General features: G+C 41.2%; 1 pseudogene; it reads right to left on the bottom strand.

Moving 5' to 3' along the window:
* Positions 1-7,527: 7,527 nt before the first annotated feature.
* On the bottom strand, positions 7,528-17,121 carry LOC143675664 (transmembrane protein 132B-like; annotated as a pseudogene).
* Positions 17,122-18,241: the final 1,120 nt, after the last annotated feature.

The following is an 18,241-nucleotide window of genomic DNA, read 5'->3' on the forward strand; positions in this document are numbered from 1 at the left end:
GCCAGTGGGAACTTGGCAGGGCACCAGCCTTCAAGTGAACCATCTGTAGCAGCCTCTACCCCCACACAGGATCCCTGACTGTATTCTGCTTTTCTTACATTTCTAAGGCTGTCCCTGGTGTGAACCCCAGCAACCCTAACCTTGGTCCATACCAGACTGTGCCCCCCCAAAATACACAAAACCAAACCATTATCTAGTAAAGAACAAGAAGGAGATGGAGGACTTCCGGAGAAGATGGCGGTTTAGTAAGATGCGTGGGTCTTAGTTCCTCCTCCAGAAAAGCAACTAAAGAAACAGAAACAATACGAAACAGCTCCCGGAGTCACGACAGAGACCAAAAAGACAGCGTACCCCATTCTGGAACAGCTGAACCGGCAGGGAGAATCTGCTGCAGTGAGATACCCAAGGGGCACGCGTTTTCCCGGCCGGGGCGGCTGGCGACTGGGGTCCCCTCCACGCACGTGGCTCCCCGGTCTGACTGGGAACGTTGGATAGCGGGGTCCTCCCGTCACGCTTGGCGTTTCGGGCCAGCTGGGCAATTAGGACCGGCACTCTCCCAAGCCACGGCGGCCAGTGACCCCCGCCTCCACGCCCGGTTTCCCGGGCTGACTGCCGTGCAGACAGACGAGTGCCACAAGCGCCACCTACTGGGCAGGAAAAGAAAAACAGAGCCCAGAGATTTCACAGAAAAAGCTTTCAACCAGCTGGGTCCCACACCCAGGGAAATCTGATCAAATGCCCAGACACCAGCAGAAAATAATGGATGACGCTCGGAAAATTGAAGATATTGCCCAGTCAAAGGAACAAACCAATAGTTCAAATGAGATACAGGAGCTGAGACAACTAATGCTGAATATACGAACAAAAATGGAAAAACTCTTCAAAAACCAAATCAATAAATTGAAGGAGGACATGAAGAAGACATGGGCTGAACAAAAAGAAGAAATAGAAAATCTGAAAAAACAAATCACAGAACTTACGGGAGTGAAGGACAAAGAAGAAAAAATGGAAAAAACAATGGATACCTACAATGGTAGATCTAAAGAGACAGAAGCTACAATTAGTGAACTGGAGGATGGAACATCTGAATTCCAAAAAGAAACAGAAACTATAGGGAAAAGAATGGAAAAACTTGAGCAGGGGATCAGGGAACTGAATGACAATATGAAGCGCACAAATATACGTGTTGTGGGTGTCCCAGAAGGAGAAGAGAAGGGAAAAGGAGGAGAAAAACTAATGGAAGAAATCATCAGTGAAAATTTCCCAACTCTTATGAAAGACCTAAAATTACAGATCCAAGAAGTGCAGCGCACCCCAAAGAGAATAGACCCAAATAGGCGTTCTCCAAGACACTTACTAGTTAGAATGTCAGAGGTCAAAGAGAAAGAGAGGATCTTGAAAGCAGCAAGAGAAAAACAATCTGTCACATACAAGGGAAACCCAATAAGACTATGTGTAGATTTCTCAGCAGAAACCATGGAAGCTAGAAGACAGTGGGATGATATATTTAAATTACTAAAAGAGAAAAACTGCCAACCAAGACTCCTATATCCAGCAAAATTGTCCTTCAAAAATGAAGGAGAAATTAAAACATTTATAGACAAAAAGTCACTGAGAGAATTTGTGACCAAGAGACCAGCTCTGCAAGAAATACTAAAGGGAGCACTAGAGTCAGATACGAAAAGACAGAAGAGAGAGGTATGGAGTAAAGTGTAGAAAGAAGGAAAATCAGATATGATATATATAATACAAAAGCCAAAATGGTAGAGGAAAATATTATGCAAACAGTAATAACACTAAAAGTTAATGGACTGAATTTCCCAATCAAAAGACATAGAATGGCAGAATGGATTACGATCCAGCAATACCACTGCTAGGTATCTACTCAAGGGACTTAAGGGCAAAGACACAGACGGACATTTGCACACCAGTGTTTATAGCAGCATTATCTACAATTGCAAAGAGATGGAAACAGTCAAAATGTTCATCAACAGACGAGTGGCTAAACAAACTGTGGCGTATACCTACGATGGAATATTATGCAGCTTTAAGACAGACTAAACTTATGAAGCATGTAATAACATGGATGGACCTAGAGAACATTATGCTGAGTGAGTCTAGCCCAAAACTAAAGGACAAATACTGTAAGGTCCCACTGATGTGAACCGACATTCGAGAATCAGCTTGGAATATATCATTGGTAACAGAGACCAGCAGGAGTTAGAAACAGGGTAAGATAATGGGTAATTGGAGCTGAAGGGATACAGACTGTGCAACGGGACTAGATACAAAAACTCAAAAATGGACAGCACAATAATACCTAAGTGTAATGTAACTAGGTTGGAACACTGAATGAAGCTGCACCTGAAATATGGTTTTTTGTTTGTTTGTTTGTGTGTTTGTATCTTTTGTTTTTGTTTTTTTCTTTTTCCTTTATATATATATATATATTATTAGTATTATTATTTTAATTCTCTTCTCTATATTAACATTCTATATCTTTTTCTGCTGTTTTGCTAGTTCTTTTCCTAAATCGATGCAAATGTACTAAGAAATGATGATCATACATCTATGTGATGATACTAAGAATTACTGAGTGCATTTGTAGAATGGAATGATTTCTAAATGTTGTGTTAATTTCTTTTCTTTTTTTTGATTAATAAAAAAATTAAAAAAAAAAAAAAGAAGGAGATGGAGATCAGGGGCTACTCAAAAGTGAATGCACCATGCATTTCAGCTGAGCTGAGAGAGAGAATCCCTCTTTCTGAGACATCTGGAGAAAAATTTTACCCAGCCTGTGCTAGGAGAATAAATGAGAAGGTAAAAACTCTTCTACAACTTTTAAGAAACTCTTTTGGTTTAAATTTATTACTGCATCAAGGGTGGCAAAATCTCTGGTTGAAAATAAAACATACATACAGGGTGGGCCACGGTGGTTCAGCAGGCAGTGTTCTCACCTGCCATACTGGAGACCTGGGTTTGATTCCCGGTGCCTGCCCATGCAAAAAAAAAAAAAAAAAAAAAATACAATTTAAACCATAGAGATACCAAAATGAAAAAAGGGAATATGTAGATAAAGTAATGAAGCACTGAAGAATATTTAAATGTTTATTTTTATGATAAAATGATGCATTACCCTTTGATTAGAAAATACCTTTATACTGAGAAATGAAGTAACTTTATTTCTGAAACATTTCACCCCCCCAAATTTTTCACCATCCTTCTATCCTTTACCTAACATGTGAAATATATTACATCATACACATGTAATTTTGATGGAGATGTTTACTTAGTTTATAAGCCATTTATCTTGTCCATATAAAATCTGAAATGTAGGACCAAGGTCATCATTGAAATGATGTGTCAGTGATGTGTAGGGTTCAGTGGAAGGTCCTCTGTGGCTTTAGCTGTGGGACTCAGTGCCCTTTTCTGATGAACAGAGATTTACTGTGGTCCCAACATCCCAACACAGGGGAGATGCCTTTTGGAAACAGTTAGAAAAGAATGCTGCATAAAATGCCAAAGGCATACTAAACAACTTAGAAACCAGCAAGACACAAAGTATTAGTCTATGGATGTGGCACTGGGACAAAAAATAATCCTTCATTTTACCTGCTCTGATCTTTTCAAACAGAAACTTCCTGGCTAGATTCTAACAGAGCCAGGAAAGCAAACTTCTCTTCTCTTTGTATGCACAGTGTTGTGTGTTTGTTAGGTGGTCAGTCTAGTTTGCAGCTGCCAGAATGCAATATACCAGAAATGGAATGATGTTTAAAAAGGGGGATTTAATACATTGCTAGTTTACAGTTCTAAGGCCATGAAAATGTCCCAATCAAAGCAAGTCTATAAAAATGTCCAAACTAAGGTACCAAGAAGAGGTTACCTTCAATCAAGAAAGGCCTATGAAGTTCAGGGATTCTCTCTCAACTGGAGAGGTAAGTCTTCTAGCTTCCTCTCCAGGCCTCTTGCTTCACGAAGCTCCCCCAGGGACATTCTCCTTCATTTCCAAAGGTCACTGGTCAGTGGACTCTGCATTGTGGTGCTCTCATCCTTTTGAAAATGGGACTCTCTCCAAAATGCTTCCTCTTTTAATGGTTTCCAGTAAACTAATCAAGACCCATGTGGAATGGGCAGAACAACACCTTCATGGAGATAATCTAATCAACTTTCCAAGTTTTATATTTCCAACATAAAATATTGAATAGGGTTTGAAAGAAATGTTTGCTCCCACAAGATCGACTAGGATTAAAACATGGCTTTTCTAGGGTACATAAATTCAAACCAGCACAGTGTTGTTCTGAGAAAAACTACAATTTGATTTAAAAACTAAACACACTGAGGACTGTCAACCTCAACCTTGTCCTTTTAGCCTTGCAGGTTTAAAACATTCCATCAAATGAAAGAGACCCTAGAGGAATCTCCAGTTCTTTGCTCTGGTTAGTGATTCTAGAGCCCTGCACTCTGGCCCCTTCAGCAGCCTATTTGGAGCCTGGGAGTTGTCATCTCCCTTACTGTACTGAATTAAGTCATGTGTCCTCCTGCAGCAGCTGAACCTCCCTGCATATGACCCAAAACCTTCCCAGCTGGTGAGGCCTCAGGATGAGTTTGCACATCCGTACTTGTGGAAAAGGAAGAGACTTACAAATACCACTGGATTCAAGTTATTCATTCAGACTAATGCGGCCATCTTGGATACAAAAAGCTGGAAGGGATTTAGGCATATGTAAGGCCCAATGGAATTCAATTTCAAGACTTAATATCTTCTACCTCCCATTTCAGTTTAGATATTTTGGGATGCAGTGCCTATTAGTTTTGATTGGACTAGTTAGAAAACAAGGTGACATAACCCATGGGTTCTAATTAGCTTAAAATAGTTAGGACAGATAAAATGTCAATTAAATTTTGTGAGTCTGAACAGATCCATGCCAAATCTGAAAACAACTGAAAGCCACTGATGACTCCCAATAAATACTTTATTCTCTCAATTTTGATATTCACATACATGCACATGTGTGTGTGTGTGTTGCATGTTAAAGGAAACTCCTTTCACCAGCCTTTCCATTTGTTTTTCATTCTGAACTCATTCTGAACTGAGTTTTTACATACATGAACAAAGGGGAGCAAAGGTCAATCTGGCTGATCCCTCTCATCCAGCTCTGCGGGGACACCCATGGCTCATTCTAATGCCCCATATTTGCTCCTTCACCACATCAAGAGCTTACAACACAGGAAATGCTCAAATTTCCATGCTACCTTAGTGATGGACCAATAGAAGTAGTTTCTTTTGCTTACCGTGCCTCCCCCAAACTATACCACTCACCCAAATTCTTCCTCTGCAGTAGGAAGCAACCTGCTCTGTTTGTGAGACTCACAACTAATTGAGCTGAGGACCCTCCATTTCAGAAATGAATTGCCATTAGGTCTGAGCCAAAGGTAGAGGACAACAGGGAGAGAGAATTAAAAATATCTTACAGAAGGAGCAGAATGTATTTAGATAACAGTACCCTAATTAGCATGTGACTTTCTCTTCAGCCCTCCACCACTGGGTTGGGGTTACCTCCACCAAACTCTTTAAACAGCATTTGTAATTTCCTTTGGCTAACTGATGGAGCTCTTCCTACGAGACTTTTGCTATCTTCTTGAAACTTCCTTCTGCAGCAAATACCTTAGTCTCCAGGTTTCATTCATTCTCTAATCAAATTGAAGGTTTTCTGGAATGTTATCAGTTTCAGTTCTTAAGGCTCACAGTAATTCTTTTGGAACAAATTGAATACCTGCCTCAGTTATCAACTGCATCTCACCTATAACTTGCACCCTGTTCCATAACATAATGTAGTTCTATGGGCAAAAGATACAGGGAGCGCTTTAGAGCTGCCAAGGAGATGAGACCCTGGGAGAAGTGGGGCTGTAGTCTTCCCGATCCATGGAGAGCTCTCCTATGCTCAGTCATTAGCCATTGGGTGTCAAGGGAAGTACCTCAGATAGCTTCTGACTGTGCTCCTAAAGTTTGGTCTCGATATTCTAGTTCTTAGAAATGCAAATGATCAACAAATCTTATGATGAGGCATACTAGTCCAGTGTCTGTTTTGCAAGAAATCCCATTTTGATAAATAAAATGTTACACTTCCCTGATCTGGAATTCTTGCTTCATTGACATGAGAAATACTGTTGTATAAATAATATTTCATATTTAAAACTTATTCTGGGAGGTTCATTATTTTCTTCTTCTTGCCCCTCTGATTTTTCAAATGTAGTGTTTTTTTCATAACACCTACTCCTTGGGCTCTGGAAGAGTTATTTATTTGGGGGAATCATTGAGAAGCTCATTGCTTGTCTCTCTCAGTACACTCACTAAATAGGGTCTATCTTTGCTGGAAACATGATTGAGGGTACTTTTTGTTTTGTTTTGGACACTATATGTCCATGGATGAATTTCTGTTCTCCTAAGTTGAAACATCATTCTACTTATTTTTATTTTTGTTCTGATAAAATGGGAGGTTTAATGGGCAGCTATTTCCTAGGCAATTTCCTATCAATCCTACTTTTAGATTTCAGTTTGGATAATAAATTATATTGATCACAAAGTACTTGCATACATACAGCTATTCTGAGGTACTGCAGCCCTCAGAAATGAACCTCAAGAGTTCCTCATGAATTTACAACATGGATAGGATAAAAATAAATGATTGTGATTCACAATATTTCTTCAAATTTTGCAAGTTTCATATAGAAAATTGTAAAGTGATGGTCCTCCCTCACAATATACTATTTAAAGTAAAAACCTTCTCCAGGTGTGATGGAAGAAAGTTCAACAAAGGAAGAAGGGAAGACTAAGCAAGAATAAGCTTCTTTGAAACTGACCCTAAATATTGATAATTGGGAAACTGAACACTGGACATCATGTATGGTTACCCAGGAAATAACATGACATGGAAAATACTGGTAAATAAAGCTCACATGTAAATCCAAAAGACCTCAAAGAAAAGACTGAAATTTCTTCTCTTCGTGTTTCAAAAAAAATTCCAGAGTTCAAAGTAATAAAATGCTGCCACAAATGTATATAAAAACAATTAGCTGTGCTCATAACAAATAAAGAAAGCTACATTCAGTTATCTTTCACATACATTTAATCTCAGGCCAAGGGTAAGAACTGTCCACTCTGCTTCATAAAATCTAGAATAGAAAAATCCATGCCCAAATCTTTTCTAATTTCAAATGATTGCTTCTCATGAGATGACTAAAAATGTCTGTGGGGTGAGATTTGTTGCATTCACACTAAGCTAGAACCAGGAAGTATATAAAACTACTGTCTTAGAATTTCTACATTAACAAACAGTAGCTGTTTTAGAAGCATTGCCTAGAGTAAAACCTAGCTGCTTTAATTTTCTAGGCCTCTTCTACTTACTTACAATGGATCCCTCCAGACTTCCACAAATTGAGCTTTGTTAAAAAAAAAATCCCTTTTTGTTTATCAAACTCACTGCTTCACCATTAATAAAACAGAAGGCTTAAAGGTAAATAGGAACATCAGAAGGTAGTTCCCCTCTGGTCCTGCAATTTTTCCACATATTCTTCTAAATTCCTAGGAGTCTCCCTGCCCCATCTTGGCAGACCTACTTGAGGTTGTCATCACTGCCAAACTTAACTCTTTTCATTTTTGAGTCTGAAGAATTTATAGGGTCAGCTTTTGTTACCTTCCCACAGATACAGTCAGACAGTCTGAGAAGTCGGCTATGGAAAGTCTTCTGGGAGCTGCCATTGAGAAGAAAATTCCTCTTCTCAAACTGCTGTCCCCCGTCTACCATGGTTGTGCACTCCTCTGATGGGAGGGTCATGCCAACAGGGTTCTCCAGCAGCTCCCTCTCATTCTCCAGCCAGATCCATTCATAGGAACGGGGGATGTCAAATTACTAACTCATGGCAAACTTTTTGTGACTGTATTTCCTAACAAATGCAACACAGTTGATTAAGAAAACCAGAATGACCAGGCAGAAGAAACAGAGCAGGGTGTACATGCCAACCTGCAGGTCAGTCCCACTTAAGTCACTGACAGGTTATCGAGATTATTGGGATCTGGCTACTTCCCTCCAATGGAGCAGCTTGTGAAGAAATTTGGATCATCACTCAAGTAATTCCCTTCCATGGGAGACTGTGGGGTTGTGATTTTGTTGGTGCTTTCCTCTTGGTCAGTGAATGCAACATGTTGCAACCACACCTGAACTGCTCTCTCCTGATTTCCTTCACATTCTATGGAATTACTGATGTGGTTTTTACATTCCCAGTTTATGCCCTCAATGCCAATGGTGTGTCCTTGGTGCTTGTTCTAGTTTGCTAGCTGCCGGAATGCAACACACCAGAGACAGATTGGCTTTTAATAAAAGGGGATTTATTTTGTTGGTTCTTCAGAGGAAAGGCAGCCAACTTTCCACTGAGGTTCTTTCTTACGTGGAAGGCACAAGATGGTCTCTGCTGGTCTTCTCTCCAGGCCCCTGGGTTCCAACAACTTTCCCCGGGGTAACTTCTTTCTGCATCTCCAAAGGCCTGGGCTGAGCTGCTGGTGCTGAGATGAGGAATGCCGAGCTGCTAGGCTGTGCTACATTGCGTTCTCTCATTTAAGCACCAGCCAATTAAGTCAAACGTCACTCATTGCTAGCTGACTGCAGATGTAATTAACAATAGATGAGATTCACGTACCATTGGTTTGTGTCTGCAGTGACAGAAATAGGTATGCTCACCTGGCCAAGTTGACAACTGAATCTAACTAACACAGTGCTCATTCTTTTTTTTTTCTTCAAATTTCACTCTGACTTTTCCTTCACCCACAGTAAACACACTTTTCCTCTTTGTCTTCTGACAAGGATCACTGATCATAAGTTCAAACTTAATCAAGGGTCATTGCTCTTCACCTCCTGCAACCATACAGCACACTTAGAAATTTGGCTGGATAGACACCCCCATTTCATCCAATGATGAGACAATGATTGGAAAATCTGTGTGATCATAAATGTCTAAAGGTGTCACTGAACCATCAATGAATAAAATTCAAGTGATGACTACTGCTTTCTAAGACAAATGAAGCCAAAGCCTTATGTTATAACATAATTTCTGCAAATTTGCAAAAACAAATATGATTTCCTATATATTAGTCTTCAAATATACAGATTGAGAAAAATAAAGTCCTATATTTCATAATCTTGAACAGTTTTTGTCATGCCTTGAACTGGCATCAATTATTTATTATAGCCCCACTGGAGTATGAAACAAACATCATACATCAAAAAATGCAGTAAAATGTATATAAATTTATTACATGATGCATTGTTAGGGTTCTCTACAGAAACAGAATCAACAGGAAATATCCATAGATATAAAATTTATAAAAGTGTCTCATAACCATGGGAATATAAAGTCCAAAATCTGTAGGGCAGGCTGTGAAGTTGACCACTCCAATGCAGGGTCTGGACAAACTCCACAGGAGAGGCTTGCCAGCCAAAGCAGGAAGAGGAGAGAAGCTGTCTCTTCTCAATCCTCCTTAAAAAATTTCCACTGATTAGATTAAATATCACTCATTGCAGAAGACACTCACCTTGGCTGATTACAAATGGAATCAGCTATGGATGTAGCTGACATGACCATGATTTAATTCATGAAATGACCTCATAGCAACAGACAGGCCAGCACTTGCCCAGCCAGACAAACAGGTACCACCACCTGACTGAATTGACACCTGAACTTGGCCATGATAGTCCATCCCTTCTCAACTTGGCAGCTATGTACAACACCTTAAACCATACTTAATTTCTAAGTAGAAAACAATAAAAGACATTTTCTCCTCACCTAACAATACTTAACAATACCTATACAAACCAGAAACACATTAAGTCTCACCAGAGTAGGGTGCAGGTCCTTGGGTAATATACATTCTTAAACTTGATCCCTTACAAATTAAATACTATAACATCATCAAAACAGCTTTACAGTCCTAATTTTGGTAACTGATCACATGGTCATAGTTCATATTTATCACTACCTTTTTCCAATACCCATTCCATGTTCCCTCTACCCTCAGCAAGCACTTCAGCTGGCCATGTTTCTTTGCCTGGTGGGGTGACCCAAACCTTCATTCCTGAAGTTTCAGAGAGATTGGTAGTCCTGCCTGGATTGGGTTGTTGCAGTTTTCCATTGATTTTAATCAGGTCTAAAAGGCACCTTATGGGATCGCCTATATTCCAAGAACTCTTCTTTACTTCTATTGTGTAGTTGCAGTCATATTTCCCCTGATAGTCAGGGTCAATCACCCCAGCCATAATGTAATCCCCTTCTTGGCTTGTTGATCCAGTGGCATAAGTAGACCAAAGTGACCAGGTGTCAGTCTTAGATTCCAGTTCAATGGAATAACTGTTCTTTCTCCTGATAGAAGTACTCCCCCTTTTGGAACTAAAACCTGTAGACTATTAGAGCTCAAGATTGCAGGGACAGGAAGCAAAAATTTTTCCAGTGGTAATAGTGAGTGGTGCCACTCCCATTTTCACCCCTTGGTTCCTGGACCCATGGACCCTGGCTATGGGAGAAACAGCACCATGCAATGGATCCTGATTCAGAGCATACACAGCTTCCTGGAGAACACTACCCCAGCCCTGCAAGGTATTGGCACTTAGTTGGCCTGTCCTTGAGTTTTCAAATGGTCATTCCACTGTTCTATCAATCCAGCTGTCTCTGAATGATGGGGAAGATGGTAAGACCAGAAAATTCCATGAGCATGTGCCCATTCCCACACTTTATTTGCTCTGAGGTTTGTTCCCTGATCAGAAACAATCCTGTGTGGAATACCACGATGATGGATAAGGCATTCTGTAAGTCCATGGATGGTAGTTTTAGGAAAAGCATTATGTGCAGGGAAAGCAAACCCATATCCAAAGGATGTATCTATTATAGCTAGAACCAACCACTGGCCCTTCCATGAAGGAAGTAGTCCAATGTAATCAACCAGCCACCATGTAGCTGGCTGGTCACCTCGAGGAATAGTGCCATATTGGGGGCTGAGTCTATGCTGCTGGCAGATTGGGCACTCAGCAGTGGCTGTAGCCAAGTCAGCCTTGGTGAGTGGAAGTCCATGTTGCTGAGCCCATGCATAACCTCCATCCCTACCACCATGACCACTTTGTTCATGAGCCCATTAGACAATGACAGGAGTTGTTGGGGAAAAAGGCTGACTAGTATTGACAAAATGGATTATTGTGCTGGTTTGAAAAGGTGTATGTCCCCTAGAAAAGCCGTGTTTTAATCTAAATCCCATTTCATAAAGGCAGAATAATCCCTATTCAATACTGTACATTTGAAACTGTAATCAGATCATCTCCCTGAAGATATGATTTAATCAAGAGTGGTTTTTAAACTGGATTAGGTGATGACATGTCTCCACCCATTTGGGTGGGTCTTGATAAGTTTCTGGAGTTCTATAAAAGAAGAAACATTTTAGAGAAGAGATTCAGAGAGAGCAGAGTAGAACGACATAGCCATGAAAAGCAGAGTCCACCAGCCAGCGACCTTTGGAGATGAAGAAGGAGCATGCCTCCCGGGGAGCTTCATGAAACAGGAAGCCAGGAGAAGAAGCTAGCAGATGATACTGTGTTTGCCATGTGCCCTTCCAAATGAGAGAGGAACACTGACTGTATTCACCATGTGCCTTCTCACTTGAGAGAGAAACCCTGAACTTCATCTGCCTTCTTGAACCAAGGTATCTTTCCCTGGATGCCTTTCATTGGCCATTTCTATAGGCTTGTTTAATTGGGACATTTTCTCAGCCTTAGAACTATAAACTAGCAACTTATTATATTCCCCTTTTTAAAAGCCATTCTGTTTCTGGTATATTGCATTCTGGCAGCTAGCAAACTAGAACAGTCATCTTATTCACTTGATTATTAAAACCTTCTTCTACTGAAGTCAGCTTCTGGTGCACATTCACATGGGACACAAATATCTTCATGTTTTAGCCCACTCAGAAAGGTTTATCCCATACCTCTTTCCCAGACCTCTTTGTTACAAGTTTTCCAATTATGGTCTTTCCAAGTCCCTAACCATTCAGCCAAACCATGAGCAACAGCCCATGAGTCAGTATACAAATGCACCTTTGCATTTGTATGAACAACGAGGTGCATTTCTCGATGTTCTGCCCACTAGGAGGATTCCCCATCACCAGTGGGGAATCTTCAAGGATAACCCAGAAAGAGGTTGTAGTGCTGCAGCTGTCCACTTTCAGGTGGTGCCTGCATATCATGTCAAATCATCTGTAAACCAGGCCTGAGTTTTCCCTTCCTCAGTCATTTCACTGTAAGGAACTCCCCAAGAGGCCATAGATCTGGTCTGGGAAATAGAAGGTAATGTGGAAGGAGTGGAGACCACATGCATTTGGGAAACTTCCTTATGTAACTTACCTGTGCCTTCAGGACCTGCTCCAGCCCTATCTCATGTATGTCATTTCCATTTTATGATGTAGTACTGCTGTGCATGCACAGCTTTATGGCTTGGTGGGTCAGACAACACCCAGCTCATGATAGGCAACTCAAGTCTTATGTTAACATGGTAGCCCATGGTTAAGTGTTCAGTTTCTACCAAGGCCCAGTAGCAGGCCAAAAGCTGTTTCTCAAAAGGAGAGTAGTTATTTGCAGTAGATGGTAAGGCTGTGCTCTAAAACCCTAAGTGTCTGCATTGTGATTCTCCTATAGGGGCCTGTCAAAGGCTCCAAACAGCATCTCTGCTTGCCACTGACACTTCCAGCAACATTGGATCTGGTAGATCATATCATCCAAGCGGCAGAGCAGCTTTACAGCAGCCTGGACCTGTCTCAGAGCCTCCTCTTGTTCAGGTCCCCACTCAAAATTAGCAGCATTTCTGGTCACTTAATAAATAGGCTGGAGTAGCACACCCAAATGAGGAATATGTTGTCACCAAATCCAAAGAGAGCAACTACACATTGTTCCTCATTTTGTTTGTAGGAGGGACCAAATGCAGCAATTTATCCTTCACCTTAGAAGGGATATATTGACATGCCTCACACCACTGGACACCTAGAAATTTCACTGAGGTGGAAGGCCCCTATATTTTTGTTGGATTTATCTCCCATCCTCTGACATACAAATGCCTTACCAATAAGTCTAGAGTAGTTGCTACTTCTTGCTCACTAGGTCCAATCAGCATGTCATCAATATAATGGACCAGTGTGATGTCTTGTGGGAGGGAGAAATGATCAAGTTCCCTGCAGACAAGATTATGACATAGGGATGAAGAGTTTGTATACCCCTGAGGTAGAACACTGAAAGTATAATGCTGACCTTGCCAGCTGAAAACAAACTGTTTCTGGCGGTCCTTAGTAACAGCTATTGAAAAAACTGTGTGTGCCAGATCTATAGCTGCATACCAGGTACTAGGGGATGTATTGATATGCTTAAGCAATGATACCACATCTGGAACAGCTGCTGCAGGTGAAGTTACCACCTGGTTGAGTTTAAGTTATTCCGCTGTCATCCTCCAAGACCCATATGCTTTCTGCACAGGCCAAAGAGGAGAGTTGAATGGGGATGTGGTGGGACCACCCCTGCATCCTTCAAGTCCTTAAGAGTGGCAGTAATCCCTGCAATTCCTCCAGGGATGCAGTACTGCTTCTGATTTACTATTTTGCTAGGTAGGGGCAGTTTTAGTGGCTTCCATTTAGATCTTCCCACCACTATAGCCCTCACAACACAAGTGAGAGAGCCAATGTGGGGATTCTGCCAGTTGCTCAGTATGTGTATACAAATTATACATTCTGGAACTGGGGAAATAACAACATAATGTGTCCAGGGGCCCACTGGACCTACTATGAGGTGGTCCTGAGCTAAAACTCCATCAATCATCTGACCTCCATAAGCTCCCACTCTCACTGGTGGACCAGAGTGATGTTTTGGGTCCCCTGGAATTAATTCACTTCTAAACTAATGTCTAATAAGCCCCCAAATATCTGATCATTTCCTTTTCCCCAATGCACAGTTACCCTTGTAAAAGCCATTGGTCTCTTTGGGGAAGGCTTAGAGGAACACTGACAGTATAAATTCGTGGTAGTGTAACAGGGTTCTTCCCCAAAGGGACATGGCCTCCCATTCATTCAAGGGGTTCTGGGTCTGTAAACTGTCTCAAGTCTAGGAATTGATTAAGGGGCCATGACTCTGTGTTTTTGTAATTCAAGTTAGACATCTGTTCACCTGACCTAGAACTACTTTTTTTACACAGCTCAAAAAAGAATTTAGTAGACTGCCCATCTATTGTACTATTAGGTACCCCATGATTTACTAGCCAATGGTGCAAATCTCTGCATGTCAGTTTATTTTGACTCCTGCTTTGAGTTTGCTTTCTATTATAAAAACCATGTCCACCCTGTCTTTGGTGACTATGTGCTGCCACCTGGCTTCTGCAAACTTGGGATCTGATCATCCCCACTGTGTTTTAAGACTCTAGCTTAGTGATAGCAGTTCCCACAGTAATATCTGACTTACAGAGAAATGCAACTACAGAGCTCTTCAGGGATGATGGCACTAATCTCACAAGTTTATTTCTCACTGTTCTGGTAAAAGGTGTATCCTCTGGACATTACTGGGGTGTAAAGAGCAGGCTTTGCATGATAAATCCACTCTAACGTCCATTCTCTCTAAGCCTCTGGATTCCCTCCTCTGCATTATACTCAAGCAGTTCTGGCATTTCAACCTCAGGTAATGTCAGCCAACTTTTGACCCATGTTTCAGCCAACCATCTAAACAAACTGTTAATGCCTTTTCTAACCCTTTGTTCTATAACACTGAATGCAGAATCTCTGCTTAGTGGGCATATATCAATAAATTCAGCCTGATCCAGCCATACATTCCTCTCACCATTATCCCACATCTGTAAAATCCATTGCTACATATATTCCCCTGATTTCTGTCTATATAAAATGGAAAACCCACATAGTTCTTTTGGTGTACAACATACCTCCTTATGTTTCATACTTTATACCTCACCTTTAGGGGCCTTTTAGAACTTGTTTCATGAAGATATTTTCCATCTTCATCTCCAAAGGTTGCTGGCTGGTGGACTCTGATTCTCATGGCTATGTCATTCTGCTCTGCTCTCTCTGAATCTCCCACTCTCTAAAATGTTTCTTCTTCTATAGGACTTCAGAAACTAATCAAAACTCACCCGAATGGGTGGAGACATACCTCTACCTAATCCACTTTAACAACCACTCTTCATTAAATCACATCTCCAGGGAGATGATCTCATTACATTTCAAACACATAATACTGAATAGGGATTAGACGAAGTGGCTGCCTTTACAAAATGGAATTAGGATTAAAACATGGCTTTTCTAGGGTACATACATCATTTCAAACCAGCACAGAATAAACTTGTGACTTAATTAATCCCCTTTATTAAAGCCAATCCATTTCTGGAATATTGTATTCCAGCAGCTTAAACAAACCAAAACAGATTTAAACATATTTTGGTACCAGAGAAGTGGGATGCTGTGGTTTGCAAAAACCAAACTTGTTGGAAAGGCTTTTGAAATGGATAAGGGGAAGAATCTGGAAGAGTTTTGAGGAGCTTGACAGAGAAGGCCTAGAATGCTTTTAAGATACTGTTGATAGAAACATGGACATTAAAGATACTTCTCATGAGGGCTTAGAAATGAGCAATGCATCATTGCAAACTGGAAGAAAGGCAATCCTTGTTTTAAACTTGCAGAGAATTTGGAAAAATTGAGTCCTGGTGCTAGATGGAAGGGAGAATTTGAAAGCAACCAGCTAGGATATCTAGTTGAGGAAATCTTCAAACTAAATATGGAAATGCAGCCTGGCTTCTTCTTGTAGCTTAGCTTAAAATCCAACAGGAAAGAGATAAGTTGAGAACTGAACCCTTGGGTACAAAATAGCCAGAAACTGATGGTCTGAAAAGTTATGAGTTTTCAGAAACAGGGACCCCAGCAGCAGTAGCAATTGCACACATGAGGATTGAACCAAACATGGAACCGGTCAGCCATGTCAGGACAAACCAGGATTGGAGATGGGAGTTATCCAGAAAATATCTGTGTTAAGTCCTATTGTCTGATGGCTTTAACCCCTGTATAGTGCATGCTAAACCAAGATATTTTTTGTGAGATCTGTATAAATGGAACCACTGCCAATCTGGACTAAAAGGGACAAACTGAAGGAAAAAAAAAAAACGTTCACAGTAAAACCATGGAAGCTAAGGTCTGAAACCAAGAAATCTCGGACCAGGAGAAAGGACCTGCACATCCACATGGAAAGGGTGAGTTTACCCTGGAGGTAGGGGACAAGCAGAAGAGTTTCATCTCCTTGAGCCTCAGAGAGAGTAGAGCACATTCCCGGAGCATTGGGCAGAGCTTCACTGCCACTCCAGTGATCTGAGAGGGTTGAGCATGTGACTCAGAGACAGAAGAGAGTCAGAGTGCTGCACCAATGCTTGGGGGGGGGGGGTGCTGAAAAAAGGTGGTCTCCCCAATGTTCCCCTAGATTGCAAGCATCATTCCCACATGAGAGAGAACAGGGCCACTGCAGAAACCTTTGCAAAGAGTAGGACTGCTCCTCTTCCAAGCCCTGAGGATGATAAAGGGCCTGCAGACTTTGAAATCTAAGGGAGTCTGCCCTGCAGTTTTTTGGAAATGTTTGGGTCTAATGACCTGTTTTCCTTCCAATTTCTCCCTATGGCAATGAGAATGTTCATCCTGATTGTCCTTCCATTGTGTACTGGAAACAGACAACTTGTTCTAAGCTTCACAGGTCCATAGTCAGAAGAAAATTTTGCCTTAGGACATATCATGCCTGTGTCTTATTTTGATGAGATTTTGTACTGTTTCTGACTTTCTATTATTACTGAAATAGTTGAAGGCTTTTGTGATATTGTGATACAATAAATATATTTTGTATATGGAAAGAACATGCCCTTTGGGGGTTCAGAGGGTGTAATGTGCTGGCTTGAAACTGAGGGTGGAATGTGCTGGTTTTCTGTTCTGTTAAAAAAAACAGGAAAGTCATGCTCTTTTACTCCTAATCCAATCCTGTGGGGTAGACCTACCTTCAGAGGTAGAACCATGGAGACTGGAGGCTGAAGTCAAAAAGCCTTAGGCCAGGAGACTGGGCCCACCCAAGTACTTGGAAAGGGTGAGTTTGCCCTGAAGGGAAAGGGTAGGCCTTCTACCTCATTACAGTGGAAGAGCTGTGTCACCTCAGGCCTTGAAGAAGGTGGAGCACATTCCTTGGGGATTGGGGAGAGCCTGACTGCCACCACACGGAGAGGCTGAGCATGTGCCCCAGAGATGGCAGAGAGCCAGGTACAGCCCCAATACTTGGAGAGGGTGGATCCAAGAAAAAAGTGGGTCTCCCCAATGTTCCCCAAGGAGATAGGAAGGTGGCTGTACAGACAGACCCTTAGAAAGGGTGGGACTGCCTCTTTCTAAAGTCCTGAAGATAAATGACTCTCAGACTTTGAAATCTAATTGACTTTATCCTGCAGGTTTCCAAAACTGCTTGGGTCCAGTTCCTTCCAATTTCTCCCTATGGAAATATGAATATGTTTCCTTTGACTGTCTCTCCTTTGTATGTTGACAGGAACTGACTTATTCTGAGTTTTACAGACCTAGAGCTACAGGAGAATTCTGCCTTAGAACAGAGCATGCCTGTAGCTGACTTTGATGAGATTTTGCACCGTGTCTGACTTTGTGCTGCATTAGTATTCGGTACTGAGATGTTTTAAGGCTTTCTGATATTGTGATGGAATGAATGTATTTTGTATGTGGGAAAAACACATCATTTTTAGGGGCCAGAGAATGGAATATGCTGGTTTGAAAGGATTATGTACCCTAGAAAAGCCATGCTTTAATCCTGAAATATTTTATAGAGGCAGTAATTTCTTTTAATTCCTATGCAGTACTGTAGGTTGGAAACTTGATTAAATTATCTCCCACTGAGATGAGGCACATCCAACTGTGGGTATTAACCTTTGATTAAGGGAGATGTGACTCTACCCATTCCAATTGGGTCTTAATTAATATACTAGAATCCTTTAAAAGGGGAAACATTTTGTGAGATCCATGAGAACCACAAGAGGCCATGGCACCATGTTCACCATGTGCCTTTCCAGTTGAGAGAGAAACCCTGAACTTCATCAGCCTTCTTGAGTGAAAGTACTTTAATTTGGACATTTTTATAGGCTT

This window comes from Tamandua tetradactyla, chromosome 3, assembly GCF_023851605.1.
Source record: "Tamandua tetradactyla isolate mTamTet1 chromosome 3, mTamTet1.pri, whole genome shotgun sequence".
Taxonomy (NCBI): domain Eukaryota; kingdom Metazoa; phylum Chordata; class Mammalia; order Pilosa; family Myrmecophagidae; genus Tamandua; species Tamandua tetradactyla.